The sequence below is a fragment of the Acomys russatus genome, chromosome 15 (genome assembly GCF_903995435.1).
Source record: "Acomys russatus chromosome 15, mAcoRus1.1, whole genome shotgun sequence".
Classification (NCBI taxonomy): Eukaryota; Metazoa; Chordata; class Mammalia; order Rodentia; family Muridae; genus Acomys; species Acomys russatus.
This window is the reverse complement of record NC_067151.1, coordinates 48584155-48602879: the sequence shown is the minus strand read 5'-3', so window position 1 is coordinate 48602879 and position 18725 is coordinate 48584155.

The following is an 18725-nucleotide window of genomic DNA, read 5'->3' as shown; positions in this document are numbered from 1 at the left end:
GCATAAAATATTAATAAGCGAGTTTTCATATCTGAGGAGGTAATATCTTTAAGAATAGCAGGAAGAATGTTTATGAAGGAATCAACAAGAGAACATGCAGGAGGTATTCAATTTAATATAATAAAGTCGAATGATGGCAACACAGAGATACAAAGAAGTGTGATGCATAAATTTGACCTGTTGCTTTTCCTAATGTAACCATTTTCTGGAGCAGAGATGAAGCCTTGAAGATAGTTTTATTTTTAAGTTTTCTCAATAGATACTCAAAGGAGAGATGGAAAATTGTAGGGCAGGAAACAGGTTTTAAGCACATGGTAGAATTCATTAAGTATTAATTTCTGCTATTCTGGGGCTTTGTGCTCTTTGTGTATTAGGAAAGATAGTAGTGTGCATGCCTTGTGCCCATGGGAGTCAGAAGAGAGCATCATAGCACCCACGGCTGCAGCTATGATTGGGTAAGAGCTACCATGTGAATGCTGGTAACCGAACACATGCACCTTGCAGGAGCTACAGGTGCTTTTACCTGTTAGCCACTTCCCCACCCGACCAGAACATAAAATTTAAACTCAGAATCTTCTTTTTTGATCATCTGGGGTGGTATTTTACTTTAAGTAAATTATCTACAGCATTTGGGAGAGAAACAAGAGAGAATAGTATCACTGTACCAAGAAATGCATCTGTCAGTGCATTAATATATTTCAATTATAAAATAACTAACTTCATTTCCATAAGCCTTCTATAATTGTTCAATATTTAATTAATTGTTCAGGTGTGTTTTTTCAAAGGTTTCTAGAGTGTTAAAATTGACTTCACAGTCATGCCCATGCTATTCATGTACCTTAGGAGAGAGCTATATACTAGCCCTCAGTATGTTTAAGGTGATAGGTTTAAGACTGTAATTAAGTCTACACAGAAATGGTTGTAGACGTTGAAAGTAGTTTATATTTAGGATAATGCTGTGCATAACTGGGTGAGTCAGTGTATTTATGTTTCAAAATATTAACTCGGTTATTTAATGCTTTATTTTTTAGTTATCTGATTCATTACTCATTTCATGCACATGCTGACTGTATGACTTGCTTATTTTGTTATCAGCCCATACTACTTAATATTCCTTTATTTTGAAGTTTATTTGGAGCTAGAAAAACCTAGTAATTTTGAGAAACCTAATACAAAGCACAGATATTTCAAGAATTCTTACAGAGTACACCATTCACTTTGTTTTTATTTATGAACAGGAAAATATCTCTTTCTTATATATTTGTTGAAAATAATGATTGGCTAGTTGAATTCCATTGGAAATTCGAGAAACTTAAAGTAATCCAAAATATACCCCGTGATCATCATGTTGTACCCATAGAGTAGATTGTTAGAGGAATCACATGTGAAATGAAACATGTTTGTTAAAATTTGATGATGCTTCCCTCTAAAATTTATATTTAGTTTCTTTTTACTCATTTTTTAAAATTTTCCCTCATATGAAGATGGCATGATTATAGGAGATTATAAAAATTTCACAAGAAAACATCTAGAAATGATCAAAACTTTGAGCAAAGTGGCCTGCCGTAATAAAAACTTAACAAAACTCTGTAACCTTTCCATATAAATGAATACTAAGAAGATCATAGAACAATGTCTATTCACAGTTATCTCAAAAAATGAACTAACCAAAGAGTTGAATAAAGCTATACAATTCACTGCTGAATGAAAAACATAGGCCAAGACAAAAATAAGATTCTAAAAGGCAAGTTCACAGCATTAATGCCTAAAAATCAACAGACTTCATTTTAGTAACATAAAGATACATCTTTTATTTCCATAAAAGAAAGAAGAAATAGGATCCAAAGGCAGCAGGTGCCAAGAAAATCCAAATTTAGGCATGAAATCAATAAAATACAAACAAACATAACAAACTGCAGCAACAACAAAATTCTAAAAATACATAGAATTAATGAAACAATGTCCTCATTTCTACAACAGACAGAATTCTGCCTGAATATGCGCAAGCTTGGATGCAGGCAGGCAGAGTCAGCAGCCAAACTCTACTAAGACAAGGTAAACAAGTCCTCAATACTTCCTACCGTACAAATATGTCTGTGAGATATGTTGGGCCAGAAGGCTGAAGTTGGTGCTCTAGCATTATAGAGAATTTTGGATGACTATTTAGGTAACAAAGTGTCTCTGTCATCTTCTCATTTAGAAAGCTACTAACCTGCACTCCCGGCATACTGAGGTAATCAATTTTATTCCTTCTCAAGTCTCTGATGGAGTTGAAGACAAGAAAGTTTATTTTTACAATTAAGCTTAGTTGTTCAGGGATTAAGATGTTTTTCAGTCTAGATGGATGTTTTAAATTGATAGAGATGAGATATGATAGACATTGATTTACTTTCAGAATTTTAGACACACCAAGATAGGAAAGATGTTTTCTTCAAGGCTGCCAAATAGAAATAGGCAAAACACTGAGACTGTAACATTTATATAATTCCTGATTGTGTCATGTTTCTTCTTGCTATAGGTAGTTTATTGTATATATGTATAATAATATAAATGGATATGTAAAAATAAAAAAATTAATAAAACAGAAAATCGATAAAATTGTAAAACTCTTGGCCAAATTAAATAAAAGGCAGGGAAAGAAGATCAAAATTACCAAATTAGAGAAGAAAATGAGAACATAACAAGAGACACAAAGGAAATCCACATAATCAGAAGACGATAATTTAAAAATTGTACTCCACAGGTCTGAAAATCTAAAAGAGATAGATAATTTTCTCTTATATACAACCTACAAAAATTATATCTGGACCACACAACAAATATACTTCTTATTTACTTTTAGCTTTTTACTTTTTTTAAAAAAATTTTGAGTTTGTTCACTTTATATTTTGATTGTAGCCTCTTCTCTTCTCCTCTTGGTCCCACACTCCCAACGTCATCCTCCCCTAACCCTCTGATAGGCCTTAGAAAGGGGGAGTCCTCCTGACCTATAATCTGACTATCAAGTCTCAACTGGACTTCCTGTATCCTCTACCTCTGTGCCATGGCAGGGCTGTCCCATCAGGGAAGTGATCTAATGGTAGTCATCAGAGTCAATGTCAGAGGTAGCCCCTCCTCTCCATATTATGGAACCCACAAGGAGATTGTGCTGCCCATTGGCTAAATTTGAGCAGGAGTCTAGGTCTTTACCATGGATGGTCCTTTGTTAGTTCATCAGTCTCTGCAGCACCCTCCAACTCCTCCCCCAACCCCCAACCCAGATTTGTTGCCTCCATTGGTCTGATATGATCTCTGCATTCTGTTATCAATAGCAATGGCCTTTCATGTCTTCCCATGTAGCTCAACGACAGGGGTTCCAGGTAAAGAAATGTTGTTTTGAAACTTACTTTGCGACTTGTAAGGCAGGAATATCACAAACTAGAAACATAATGGACAATTTATGGAGAATGAACAAAAATAGAGTCACTTTATCACTACATTTTTTTAGGCCAATATTATTTGATTATACTATAGGTTACTGGGCCATCTAGTCTTAAGTTCTTGATCCTTAAGCAGTGTCAGGTAAGAGTTCCATCTTTTGAAGTATGCTAAAATAGAAATTCTAAAAGGTGTGGTAATGTAGAATTTGGAAAGAATAGAGAAATCTTTGGAGTCAACCTAAAGACACTAAAAAAACACCTGATTCTTTAAGGGCTGAGATGTATAAGAGCACTGCCAGTTCACATGTAATGAATGCATAGTCCTATTAAAGTTCCATATACTCATGGAAATGTGGGACAACAAACATTTGCCCTTGAGAACCTTTTTATAACATATTTACTACATGCTTCCAGATATCCGGATGTAGGAAGTTAAAATATTTCCCAATTGATATAAATGAAGAGCTATTGCATAACAATATAAAAGAGAAATTAATACAGATAAACTAGGGTCATCACAGTGGCCTGGTCTAAATAGGAGTGTGTCTCTGTGCATGGACTGTTCTCTATGAACGGAAATAGAGACTGTTTCTTATAGATGCTCTTGCTCTACTTCAGACTTTCTGCTATTTCCTATGTCACCTCTTAAGCTTCTTAGTTTCTGCTGTATTGAGTGAGTACTAGCTTAACATTTTTATATTCAGAGCATATGGTAATTAAAACAACAAAAACAACATCAATAGCAACAAAAATTCTCAAGTGCCATACACTATCTACAGTAGAAAGCAAATCAGAGATTTCTGATTAGTAGTAGATGTTCTTTCCAATAAAAATGCTTTTTATTCCATTCTATACTCTAACATTTTTCTTTCCATAACCTCAGGAAACATGCTCTTTAAATGCTCTTTAATGGTGTTTCGGAAACATCTCCGGAAATAATTGCTTAACTGTATCAAAGCACAATATTAAGGAACACAGAGTAGAGGAAAACAGTAAAAAGGAAAAATAATTATACGAGCAAATGTTCAATTGGAATAGTGAATGTTAATTTTGTTAACTATAAAATACCTCAGGCTCTCAACATGCTCCATGATTCAGAACTCAGGGTGTGAGGCTCTTATCATGAGGCATATAATTGACTATTTCTTTTGTGCAAAAGCTTACAGTACCTAGAAAAGTTAACTGTGCCAAAAACAGTCTTGATGCCTCTCTACTGCTTAACTTAGTTGCCAAATATCTCACAGGAAAAACAAGAGTTGAATCCCTTCACACTGCATTAGAAATTAAAACCACAGGTTCATGTTTACTTTTCAATTTGAGCAAATTCTGAAGCTGTCAGAGAGGATAGAAGAAGCAATTGTATCGTTTATTTCTCTTTTAGGTTCCTGCATGTCATATTCTTTCTTAAATACAGTTTTATTTGAAGTAATTATAGTGTCCTTATTAGTGATATAAACTCACCATTTGGTTTATGGTACCTCTGTCAGGTGCGGTGCTGTTGAGAAGAGATTTTCAGTTATTTAGGCCTTAAGTAAGATATAATGTGTAAGAAAGTACACCATAAATGTGATATGATCTTACAATTAGAAGAGCAAATATTCCCAACAGAGCTAAATCTAGGTAGAAGAAACAGAGAAACGCAGGGAGCCATGAACTCAAAGAATACACTGAACTTCTTAAAGAATAGTGAAGTTCAAGGCCAGCACATCTGGACCCAGACAGGCCTGCACAACCTGTTGTACCAACCAAGGACAATGTATGTGATAAACCTAGGCCCCTGTTCAGTCATAGCCATGGACAGCTTCACAGTTGTGGGTAGAGTGGGGACTGTCTCTGACATGAACTCTGCTGCCCCTGATTTGATCACTTCCCCTTTGTGGGGAGGCCTTTCAGGGACACAGAAGAAAAGAAAGCAGGCTGCCCAGATGAGACCTGATAGACTGTGGTCATATTGTAAGGGAAGAGGCCTCTTCTGTCAGACATCTAGGGGAGGGGAATAGGGCAGAAGAGGAAAGGAGTGTGGGAATGGGAAGACACGAGCAAGGAAAATAACAATCAGGATATAAACTGAAGAAATTATAATAAAGTTAAAAACAAATAAAATATATTAAAAAATTAAATTAAATTAAAAACAAGCAAAAACAGTGATGTTGGTTCATTAAAGTAGTAGTTGTAAATTCTCTTCCAGTATCCATTACTTTACTAGCAATGAGTAGTAGGTATGTTTTCCAGTACGAGGGCAGTTTCTCACCTGTTCATTAGGTTAAGTCTAATTAGAGAGCGAATGATTACAGCCACACACTTGAGGTTATTGTGTTGTTCTAATTCATTGAGATGGTTCTTATATTGTTTTTCTATCCAAAGTATGATCTTTTCACTAGTTCTATATCTACATGTTTACCTGATCATGTTAAATATGAATTACAAAATGCATTACTAAAAATATTTTATTTCTGATTTTTACTTTTATGTATCTATTTAGTTTCTCTGTGAACTTATTTGTGTCAGGGATGGCTGTTACCATTATGAGAAGCATATGTGGAGGACAGAGAACAATTTGAGAGGCTCACTGCTACTCTTCCAGCATGTGGATTATAACGATTGAACTTGACGTCATGTTTGGTGACAAGCACCTTTGTCTGCTTTCCTATGGTGCTAGATCTATAACCATTTTGTTAGTAATGACAGAAACTACACCAATAAAGTCCCACCAAAAGTGACTACCTAAGCATGTGCTCAACATGGGCCAGAAGAATAGTCATGCTAAAGTGGACCTAAAGAGCCCATCAGGCCTCAACCTTACAGAAACTAAACTACAGGCATCTAAGGCATGTGGAGCTGGAGAAATAGTCTTTCCTAAGGAAGTGCACCAGGACTTATAAGATGATTTGAAGAGAGGAAAGGAATGGAAAAATATTGTAATTATAACATGATTTCAAAAATAAAAGAAATAACTTAAAAATTAACTAAAGAAAGGTAAGAGAAGGAAAATTTGCTTCCTCAGAGAAAAGCACACCAACTGGCTATTCAAAATCAAATAACATTGAATCCAAGTACATTCAAGTTACATTATACAGACTGAATAGATTGTCATTTGATACATGAGAAAGCTTGGAAGTATGAAAAGTGAGTGTAATTATATTTATTTACTTATTCACTTTACTTCCTACTGTAGCCCCTCCTTCCTCTCCTGCTGGATGTATCTCCCTTCCTTCTTTCTCCATCCTCTTTCTCCCCTTCCCCCTCCCCTACTCCTCAGGAAAAAAGGGAGCAATCCTCCACCTACTTCTCCCAGAAGGTCAAATTACATCAGGACTGAGTGCATCCTCTACCACAGTGGCCTGGCAAGAGACAAGAATGTACCTTTTTCTCAGCACCACATTGGACTTTCTCAAAAAATAACCACATATTCAACACAAAGCAAATTTCAAAAGATAAAAGAAAATTGAAATAACTTACTGCATGCCATCAGAGCACCATATAATAAAGCCAGATACCAACAACACCCAGAAACTACAAAAAAACCCCTTATAAATACATGGAAACTGAGCAAATCTCTACTGAATAAAAATAGGGGTTAAAACAGGATTAAAGATACTTAAAGACTTTCCACCAAGTACTTCTAGCACATAAAGTCACATCCTGACTGACCACATCCTCTTTACCTTTGGTCTGGCAAGGCAGTCTCTCCATGGGGGAAGTGATCAAATAGCAGGCAACAGAGTCCATGTCAGAGACAGTCCCAGTCCCACATACTAGGGGACCCTAATGAAGCCTGAGCTGCTCATTAGCTATTGTGTAGGTGGCCTAGTTTCAGTCCATGCATGGTCCTGGTTAGTGCTCAGTCTCTGCAAGCCCCTCTGGCCCCTGGTTAGTTGGCTCTGTTGGTCCTCTTCTTATGGAGCTCCTGTGTATCTCTATACCCCACCCCCACCCCACCTATCTTACTTCTTCTATCCTTCCTTCTATTCTTTCAGAAAACTCCTTATGCTTCACCTAATGTTTGGTTGTGATTCTCAGGCTCAGTTTTGACCTGCTATTATGTGAAGATTCTCAGAGGACAACTCTGTTAGGTTCTGGTCTGCAAGCATAGCATAGTATCATTAACAGTGTCAGAGGTTAGCTCTCTCCCATGACGTGGGTCTCAGGTTGGGCCAGGCATTGTTTGGACATTCACACAATTTCTGCTCTGTCTTCATCCCTGCATAACTTGGAGACAGGGTGACTTTTGATCTGAAGTTTTTGTGGGTGGGCTGGTGTTCTTTTTCCTCCATTAAGAATCCTTTCTAGTTAGAGGGTGTCCCCTTCAGTCTTCATGGCCCATGTTACTGGAAGTCATAGCTAGAGTCACCCTATATCCTCACAGAAGACTACACTGTCTTAAGTCTTCAGTGTGGTTCAGAATAACCCTGAAATATGGTTTCTTTTCTCTCTGCAGGCCCTCTGTTCTCCCATACACCATCTCCCAACTTCCAGTGTCTACACTAATTTCTCTCCATACTCCCAACCTACCTCATTCCTCTCTTTAAACTCTTTCACTGTCTATTCAATTTCCCCCTTCAGAGTGGGACTTAAGTAGCTCCCTCATGTCCTTCTTGTTTTTTATATTCTTTGGGTCTGTGAACTGCAAATTACAAAAACAAAACAAAACAAACAAACAAAAACATGTTCAGTCTGTACTATATTGCTAAAATCTTGTTATAAGTGAATATTTACCCTTTGTATTTTTCTGGATCTGTGTTACCTCACTCAGAATCAGCATGCCTAGTTGCATCCATTTGTCTTCGGATTTCAAATTTTCCTTCTTTTTGTTAGCTGAATAGGATTCCATTGTGTAAATGCACCAGTGTTTCCATATCCATTTTTCAGTTGAGGGGCATCTAGGTTGTTTCATATTCTGGCTATTAAAAATAAGGCTGCTGTGAACATAGTTTATCAAGTGTTGAATGGTAGAGAATATTTTGGGTATATGCCCAGTAGTACTCTAGCTGGATCTTGAGGTAACACTACTCCTAACTTTTTGAGAAAGCCCCAGATTGATTTCCAAAGTGGTTGTACAAGTTTTTACTCCCACCAGCAATGAAGATTATTATCTGGTATGATGATTTTCTTTTTTATCTAATTTATTTGGTGTTCTGTAAGCCTCATATATTTAATGGTATCCCTTTCTTTAGAGAGGGAATTTTTTCTTCTATGATTTTGTTGAAAATATTTTCTGGTCCTTGGTGCCAGGAGAATCTTCTTTTTATTCTAATTTATTATTTTTAGGTTTCTTTTTTATTTGGTGTCCTTCTTGTATATTTTACATCATGAATCTTTTGATTGAATATTTTCTTTGACGGATTCTTTTTTTTTAATTTCTTCAATTGAATCTTCTCTGCCTGAGATTCTCTCCTCCATCTCTTGTATTTTGTTGGTGATGCTTATCTCTGTTGTTCCTGTTTTCTTTCCTAAGTTTTCCCCATTCTTGATATCCTCAATTTGTGTTTTCTTTATTGTTCCTATTTCCATGTTCAGGTCTTGAACAATTTTATCCATTTCCTTCACATGTCTGATTGATTTTCTTTAAGCGTTTTTTTTCCCTAAGAAAATGGGTATGTCTTCTTTTTAGCCAGATTTTAATTAATTAAGCATTTTTGAATTTTTTACATATACATTTATACTATTACATATATTTATAATAAGCTACCTGTAGCAAGAAGAACCATGACACAATGAGGAAAAATTCTGAATGTAAATCAATCTCCATCACTTTCTTTCATTATCAGCTTAAAGCATCTATCTAGACCTAAAAAAAATATTAACCCCTAAACATCTAAGCTTCCTTGGAAAACTATGTTTCCTGATCTTCATCCAAATCAGAAACTTGAGAATGAACAAACTTGATTACCGGAGTATGCTGTGAATACAAGTTAGGAGCTTTCCAACTAGGAACATTACAGAGAGTTTTGGGTGACTATTCAGGTAACAAACTGTATTTGGTTTTCTTTTTAAATGCCTCTCTTTGTTTCATTGTATTTTTTCAGAGATTTATTTGGTCCCTCTTTAAAGGCCTCTAACATGCTTATAACTATAGATTTAGGGTCATTTTCCTGTGTTTGAGCTCTGTTAGGATATCCAGAGCTTGCTGCCAACATTCCTTTTGTCCCTGGTGTTAGTTAGATGTCCCTGGAGACTGCTTGGCCTCTTAGACTTGTGGGATGAGCCCTACCTACATCATGGGCTGGAGGCTGGTTCTCCAAGGTAACCTACTTTTATCTCTGCTGGTTGTGTCTCAGTTGGAGCTCTAGGTAGAAAATTAGGGTGTAGTTTCCTAACTTGTGTTATCCTGAGGTCCTACTAGGCTCCTCAGGAAGGATAGTAGAGCTATGAACTTTTAGACATTCTCAGGATATTGGGAGTAGCCACGAGGTCTGAGAGAGACAGGCCACATAAGTCTGGCAACTAGGATTGTCTCTCTATAAGGGAACAGGAATTGATTCTGGTGTTGTGGAGTTAGCAGTTAGGTTGCCTGCTTGCTTAGCAGTCACTGAGCTCCTGGTACTCAGACTATCATGGATGTCATCATCTTAGAACAGGAGATTGTGTTTTTCCTATTGTCCACCAGGTCTTTATGGGTGGATCAGTAGAATTGTGCACCTGAGGCTGGTATCAGGAGTCCTTCATATTCCAGAGCTGTCCTCCTGGAGGCTGAAGGAATCTAGTATCTGAATGCTGACACTGTGTGTATAGGGAATTGAACTTGAAAGTTGTGTTCAGCTAGACGGTGAAAGGTACCTGGAGCTTAAGACTGTGTGTGTCTCTTTGACCCGGGTCCAAGCCATAAGAAGCCTGAAATTGTACATTCCTAGCTCCCTGGATGCCCCTTTTTCTCCAGCAAATACATCCCTTGGCTTTTTAGAGTCAGCATACAGGTCACTCTATTGGACCCCAGTCTCAGATCTTTGCCTACTCAGATACTGTGCATTCTGGGTACTGACATCTTGGAATCTTCATCTAATTATATTGTAATCTGAAGAAACTTTAAACAAAGTGTCAAACATTGAATATATAGTAGAAAATATATTCCCAATTTTAATAACAAACATAATTTTAATTTCAGGAGTAATAAAAATGAATAGGAGATGAGGAGTGAAGAACAGAGAAAATTAAAGATGATTTTAGGATTAAATTTAGTTTTAAACCTGGCTATGTAAAAATGGAAAAAAACTAAGTGTCCATGGTGATACAGACACTACATGCTATACTGATAACATATAGAACCTTCATCATAGATATATTCATTATCTCCATTTTGGGGTTGCTCACATTAATCTACAAGGAGGAGGAAAATTACAGAAAGCTTATGCAGTTAACATATAACACAGTTTACCATACACACACAACACAAATAAAAAACATCAATTGCATGTATGGAATCTGACAAATCCTGGGTCAGTCTGGTAGAACTCCATGAATCTCAGATTTCAGTATGATGCTATGTCATATTTAAAACAAGCATAGAACCTAGGGGGAGGGTTACAGAAATTCTGAACCTCTTTTTTACTTTTCTTACTAAGTGAAGCTAAAAGATTACTTTGAAATACTTTGAAAGTTGAAAAACTAAATGGTATCAGTTGCTAAGCTTCTTACAAATCAAAAAAGGAACTCTGATGTTCAAACTTCAAGTTCTCCATTTGGAATTCATAATATTTAGCCATTTTTAATAAATCTGGTGCCTCACTGAAAGCAATTTATAATTCATAACTCAAAATTAGTACATGTTAATTATTCAGTAGTTAATGTAATGATATTCAAATTTTCATATAAGTCTATAATAATTATTTTTATTATTGAATAAATAACAACTAAAATTTGATTAAATACTTCTTGTTTTGCAGTAAACATGTTAGAAATGCAGCAGAGATAGAATCACACTAGGGATGTGTGAAGTATGTAGTTTGTACCTTAGGGAACAGTAGTATGAATAAGAAGGAACAAAGAAAGGAAGTGGATACTTAGGTTGTTTCTGTTTCTAGACTGTTGTGAATGTTTGTGCACAGAACAGGGAAAGGCACCAGTCTCTAGTGACTTGATATGCATTGTTTTATCATATAATACCTATGCAGGAAAAAATGAAAATATTCCTAAGGAACCCTTGTGCCACCTCCTTTAGTATACCACAGTACAGAAACAACAGTCGCCAATGAACTGGTATCTACCCAGAACTAACAACAGCAGAGGAAAAAGGTTCCTGAGAAGATATTTCAAATGTTCCAGACCACTTAAACCACACTGAGGGAGAGAGTAGAGCTGGAGAAGCAATGTGTCAATGACAAGTAGACCATACTTAATGAGGAATATGTGTTTATATATTTATCTAGACTTGTGATTAATATAACCCTCATGTCAGGACTCAAAAGATGGAAGGTGTATTTGTAGATTCCCAATTATTCTTCCTCCCAATGTGGTCATATTGATTAAACATTTCTCTGTTCTGTTATTCCTTATTCATATAATTATTCTAGTGAGGAGTTTAACTTGTTAGGAGTATGCCAATTGAGGTTATGACCTTACAGATCCAGTAACAGTATGGTAAACTATGTATATTTCAGTATCACTGATACTAAATTAAGCGGAATAATTTTTAGGCACCTATCTGGGGAATGTGAAAACTTTTATTGGCAGTAAGCCAGCATGTTTGAGGCAAGATTTTATGTATCCCTTTATTTAAAAACAACCATTATCTTGCTTAGGATAGCAAGCTCAGTTCTTTCCTTAGAATTTCAGGGGTGATTCCATGAGGATTATACCACCAGTATAGTTGGAAGTCTATTTGTCTAAAACCAATATATCTCTTGTCCTTAGGGCACCAGAAATGCTGGCTTCTCTAAACATAAAGAAAAAAACTGATAAACACTGTCATAACTCATGTCATTTTCATTATTTTTCTCTGGAATTGCTAACACTGCAGTGTATTATTAGCATCCAAAAAGTGCAGTCATCCCAAGAAGACAGGAGGATAACCCAAAGCACTCTCCACCGAGAGTAAATGCCACTGAAAAGGGAAATTCACTTTTTCACAGAATAACAATTTTAACTTATCTAACAAATCACACCAAATAAATAAATGTAAAATAAACTAAAATCAACAATCCATGAAAAGGCAGGATAGCTTTTTTTTGTATGCCACTTTCCAGGCAAGCATGCGAAATAGAAATCAGATCCCAAAAATTCTTGTATGAGATTGCTTATAAAAATCTACATATTCTAGACACATTGTTTTTAATTTTCACATCTTTTTCATTACTACATCATGCAGAAACTTCAAATTGAATATAATAGTGCAAGGAAAATGGAACAGAATGAGAAGAAAATATGCAGAAGAATGCCAGCCATATGAAAAGGGGATATGCACCTAAGGTATTGTATTGCCGACTAAATAGGTTAATTCTTTTTTTTTTTTAATTTATTCTTGTTACATCTCAATGTTTATCCCATCCCTTGTTTCCTCCCATTCCTCCCCCCCCCCATTTTCCCATTACTCCCCTCCCCTATGACTGTTCCTGAGGGGGATTACATCCCCCTATATATTCTCATAGGGTATCAAGTCTCTTCTTGGCTACTTGCTGTCCTTCCTCTGAGTGCCACCAGGTCTCCCCCTCCAGGGGACATGGTCAAATGTGATGCACCATAGTACGTGAGAAAGTCATATCACACTCTCCACTCAGCTGTGGAGAATATTCTGACCATTGGCTAGATCTGGGAAGGGGTTTAAAGTTTACCTCCTGTATTGTCCTTGGCTGGTGCCTTAGTTTGAGCAGGACCCCTGGGCCCAAATCTGCCTATCATATTGTTCTACTTGTAGATTTATAGGACCCTCTGTATCCATTTATTTTGCTATTCTCCCATGTGTCTCTCATTTAGAGTCCCAATAGGATGCCTTCCCCTCTGTCCCAGTTTCCTGGTAAGTGAAGGCTTTCGTGGGACATGCCCCTTGGGCTAGTATGCAGATATAAGTGAGTATATACCATTTGATTCTTTCTGCTTCTGGGTTAACTCACTCATTATGATCATTTCTAGCTCAATCCATTTATCCACAAATTTCGGGAATTCCTTGTTTTTAATAGCTGAGTAGTATTCCATAGTGTATATGTACCACAGTTTCTTTATCCACTCTTCTACTGAGGGACACTTAGGCTGTTTCCATGTTCTGGCTATTATGAATAAGGCTGCTATGAACATGGTTGAGCAAATTTTCTTGTTGTGTGCTGGAGCATCTTCTGGGTATATTCCAAGGAGTGGAATAGCTGGGTCTTGAGGAAGCCCTATTCCCATTTTTCTGAGATAGCACCAGATAGATTTCCAAAGTGGCTGTACTAGTTTGCATTCCCACTTACCATAGATATTTAGTGAAATAAAATTGTAGCAACTGAAGACTGACAAAGACTTACTGGATGTTCATGGAACAAAAGCTTATGGGACTGATAATATTTCCTCAGCAAAATAAAGGAATTTAGTTTTAGAAAATAAGGCAAAAACGTTTAATAAAATAACAGTAGAATAGATGAGGAAAATGTAATAGGAGTCCTGGGAGTTAATAACTGCTCCTTGGCAAGAGAAAGAAGAAAAAAGAACAGCAATGTTTTGATGACCTAAGTATTTCTCCACAATGAGTTTTCTTAGCATAATGTTTATGAATATAACTTTATATGTTAGTTTAGAACACACACACACACCAGCTCATGTGGGTACATGCACAAACACACACACACACACACACACACATATACATGCACACACCCACTTTCTCTCACACACTTTTAACTTTCCTCTTAAATTAATACACACAAAATTACTCATTAATATAAAGAATGTCTCAATGCATTACAGAATATATAATGTTTAAATCTGATATCATACAAATAATGTTTTAAATTGCACTTCTTTAATTTATTTTTAGATCAACCTATTTTATTTTACATCTATGAGTATTTTGCCTGCATATATGTATGCGTACTGTGTGCATGCGCTGGTGCTCAGGGAAGTCAGAGAGGGCATCAGATATCTCAGAACTGAAATTAAAAACAGTTGTCAGCTATCATGTGGGTCCTGGGAAATCAAACCTGGATCCTTCACAAAAGCAGCAAGGATTCTTTACTGGCTGAGCCATCACTGCCCGCTCCTTCTAACCTTACTCATTTTAGCCTTTAAACTGCACAGTATGGTATTGTTATCTACAGTCATCAAATCGCAGTGCTACATCAGGTAACAGGTAACAGGGTAATAGGTAACAGGGTAACAGGTAACAGGGTAACAGGTAACAGGATAACAGAGTAACAGGGTAAATTACTCACCATATCTTTTAATATTCAGGGAAATAAAAAGCTGTCCTTCCTAATAGTTTGGTTGAACTCACAGTGTTAGAGTAATGTAGGAAATCCATATGTATAGTATCATCAAAATGTATTACAGTGTAGCATCCAGGAGGTGAAAGTACGGGGCTAATTATGAATTTGAGGCTAGCCCAAGCTATAATATAAAGCAGTCTCCAGCAATCAAAAATACAAAATAATTTTAACTGAAAACACACTAATAAAATAGGAAACGAATTTTACAACCCTGAATATATTGACTGAGTTGGTTTCCTACAACTTAGGTTAATAATTTGTTATTTCCAAAAATCTTTAGTTTATTTTTCTATGGTCATAGAATCTAATAGCAATGTAATGCATTTATCAGTACTGTGAATGCTACTTAAAATTTGGGGTCAGCTATTACTTTGTAGTCAAATTTTTATTTGTTTTGACAGCATTGTTTATATATATATATATGTACCTTAACCCCTCAAACTGCAATTTTGTCACTGAGTAAGGAAATGGTAGCTATATACTCTTGTATATTTCATTATTTGATAGCAAAATAGAAGTAAATAGAAGTAAAGCTTAAATGTTAAAAGCGTATACAAATTTAATGAAGCAAATATTATTGCTTTCTTCCATAGTTGAGTGTGTCTCCATTGTTAGAAATATCCACTGTGCAGATAGGCCTTAGCAATGGACAGATCAACAGAAAATTCTTCCTGGTTTTTAATTAGTCCTCATTAAATTCTGAAATAGGAATCAGTAAAATATTTTCTTTTTTTTTTTACAATTAGCCTTTACTGTGGAGATCGTCCACACACCTCATGTTCAGTCAGTTAGAGGCATGTGATTCCTTGTGACTGTGGAAAGAATGAGTAAACAAGTTTATACCTACATAAATTCAAGTGTGTGACACTTGACTATCATTTCTTAGAATAAAAGGCATTATGCCTGAACTGCTACTTGGTTTGTGTTTTTTTTTTTTTTTTTTTTTTTTTTTTTTTTAAGTAAAGGGCATTCTATTATACTTGAATCTGTAGTATACGACTTCATAATGATTAAAAAAAAAATTGGTTGCCCTTTGACTTGCTTTGTAATTAGCTCATTTAAATATTCTTCCATTACATTAAAGACAGTCAGGCTATTTGAATTGGTTTTTACATTTTAATGAGAACATGATTTAGTAATTATGCTGTGTTCTAATTAAAAACTTAATCTGAAAAATGCCGACCCTTCTATATAAAAATGTGCAGATACTATCAAAATTGGTATAACAAGGTATAACTACAGATTATATAATGAGTATTATTGCAGTAAGTTGATCAGGAAGATTCTAAGTAAAGCTAAATTTCTATTTTCTGAATACATACTATTTATCAAAGGTGGTAGGATCTCAGATATTGAAACACTTCAAATCAGTGATCCTTTAAAAATAGTGTTCTTGTTTTATTTGTAAATAATATATGGCAAGAAAAGTTGAATAATTTATTCAAGAATATGAAATTTTATTGTCCAAATGCAAATAAAAATACATTATTGTTTTAAACCTAACAAATAGAATTATAAGCTCTTGGGCAGAGATTTATGTTAACGTTAACACAACTAGAACACAGGAAAATTGTTTTTTTAAAATCACACTCTTTTCTTACTGTTCAGTTCCAGAAAATCAGAAAGAGTTTCACCTTAGGGTATTCAGAATGTCACATAAACAGAAATATGCAGTTTGTAATCTTTTGAAATTGGACTCTGTCACTTGGTATGCGTATGGAAATGAAATCATTTACAATACTAACACTAACAATTGTTGACATATTATGTTTAGTAATGTTTTATTGTGGTCCAGGGACAAGGTCATGGAACTCATGGTTGCTTAGGTTGTTCTTCCTATTTGAGAACTTAAACATTTAAGAGGTAGCCTATGATCTGAAAAAATTAATGTGCAGACTGCTGTATTGAGTTTTCACTGTGAATAATAGTGCAAAAACAGGATACAAAAAAGAAGAAAGGCAAGTGGGAATTTGGAGCTGTAGTCCTAAAAGGAAGACGTTAAATTATTTTCAAGGTTCTTGGGGTGGTAAAAAAAAAAAAAAAGGAAAGAGGAAAAACTATGCATACTTAAATGATAGGTGACTGGGTTTTATGTTGTAGAGCATTTCTCTTTTCTCTTTGCTCATTAGTTCTCAACATTGAGTGCCAGAGACTTAAACACCTCTTTCTCACTGCCTTTATTCATTATTCCTACTCCCTCCATTGATTTCTTTGAGCACAGTTTCCTGAATGAGCAGAGTAATGGTATAATTGAGTTCTGTTACAAAATGCCTTTTAATCCAAGCACTCGGGAGGCAGAGGCAGGTGGATCGCTGTGAGTTCAAGGCCAGCCTGGTCTACAAAGAGAGTCCAGGACAGCCAAGCTACACAGAGAAATCCTGTCTCAAAAAACCAAAAACCAAAAACCAAAAATAAAAATAAAACAAAACCCATCTAGGATAACATATTTAAGGTGAGAAAAGTATAATGTTAAAATTTTTATTTATTTCTTTGCCAATGAAGAATGTAAACTCATTTAAATACTTGATTACAAAGAACAGATGTTAGAACACTGCTAGCTGTCCCCAGGTGCATATTTGCGTTAAGTGTTCTGGTGGATTGAGGGAAAGTAAGGCTCTGAACAAAAATGTTTCTGTTGATGTAATTTTTACTTGTAGCCTCTAATGTAGAAGACTATAGAATAAGTGGAATAGAGACATCGCTCAAAAATTTAAAAATTGATGTAAGATGGAATCTCAGAGTTGTTTTTACATCAATTTTTAAATTTTTGAGCGATGTCTCTATTCCACTTATTCTATAGTCTTCTACATTAGAGGCTACAAGTAAAAATTACATCAACAGAAACATTTTTGTTCAGAGCCTTAACCCAGAAGCAGAAAGAATCAAATGGTATATACTCACTTATATCTGCATACTAGCCCAAGGGGCATGTCCCACGAAAGTCTTCACTTACCAGGAAACTGGGACAGAGGGGAAGGCATCCTATTGGGAGTCTAAATGAGAGACGCATGGGAGAACAGCAAAGTAAAAGGATCCAGAGGGTCCTAGAAATCTACAAGTAGAACAATATGATAGGCAGATTTGGGCCCAGGGGTCCCGCTCAAACTAAGGCACCAGCCAAGGACAATACAGGAGGTAAACTTTAAACCCCTTCCCAGATCTAGCCAATGGTCAGAATATTCTCCACAGTTGAGTGGAGAGTGTGATACGACTTTCTCACGTAATCACGTACTCTGGTGCCTCACATTTGACCATGTCCCCTGGAGGGGGAGACCTGGTGGCACTCAGAGGAAGGACGGCAAGTAGCCAAGAAGAGACTTGATACCCTATGAGAATATATAGGGGGAGGTAATCCCCCTCAGGAACAGTCATAGGGGAGGGGAATAATGGGAAAATGGGGGGGGGAGGAATGGGAGGATACAAGGGATGGGATAAACATTGAGATGTAACAAGAATAAATTAATAAAAAAAAATTTAAAAATTGATAAATAGAGTCCTAGACTCAAACTAGGGTACCTAAGTATTTTAATTCTCTGTCTCTGTCTCTGTCTCTCTCTCTGTCTCTTTCTTATTCTCTCCACTTTCTTTCCCTTTCATGTAGATCATTTTGTTTCTGAAACTTCAAATATTGTCATAATTTAATTTTTTGGTACATCATGCATATTAGTGGTGTTCAAATGGGTCACGAACTGTGACATTTTTAAATTTATCTATCAAATGTGTACATCTTCATTACAAAGAGTATTATATTTTAGACATATCTTAAAAATAACTTATTTAGGAACAAAATTATATTTTGTATTTAGAAAAAACACTCTCTTAAGATGCAACATGACAAATAAATAATTTAAAATAATTTTGAATGTAATTTTACTAAGGTGAAATATGCAAATTAATATATTACAAGTAATTAAAA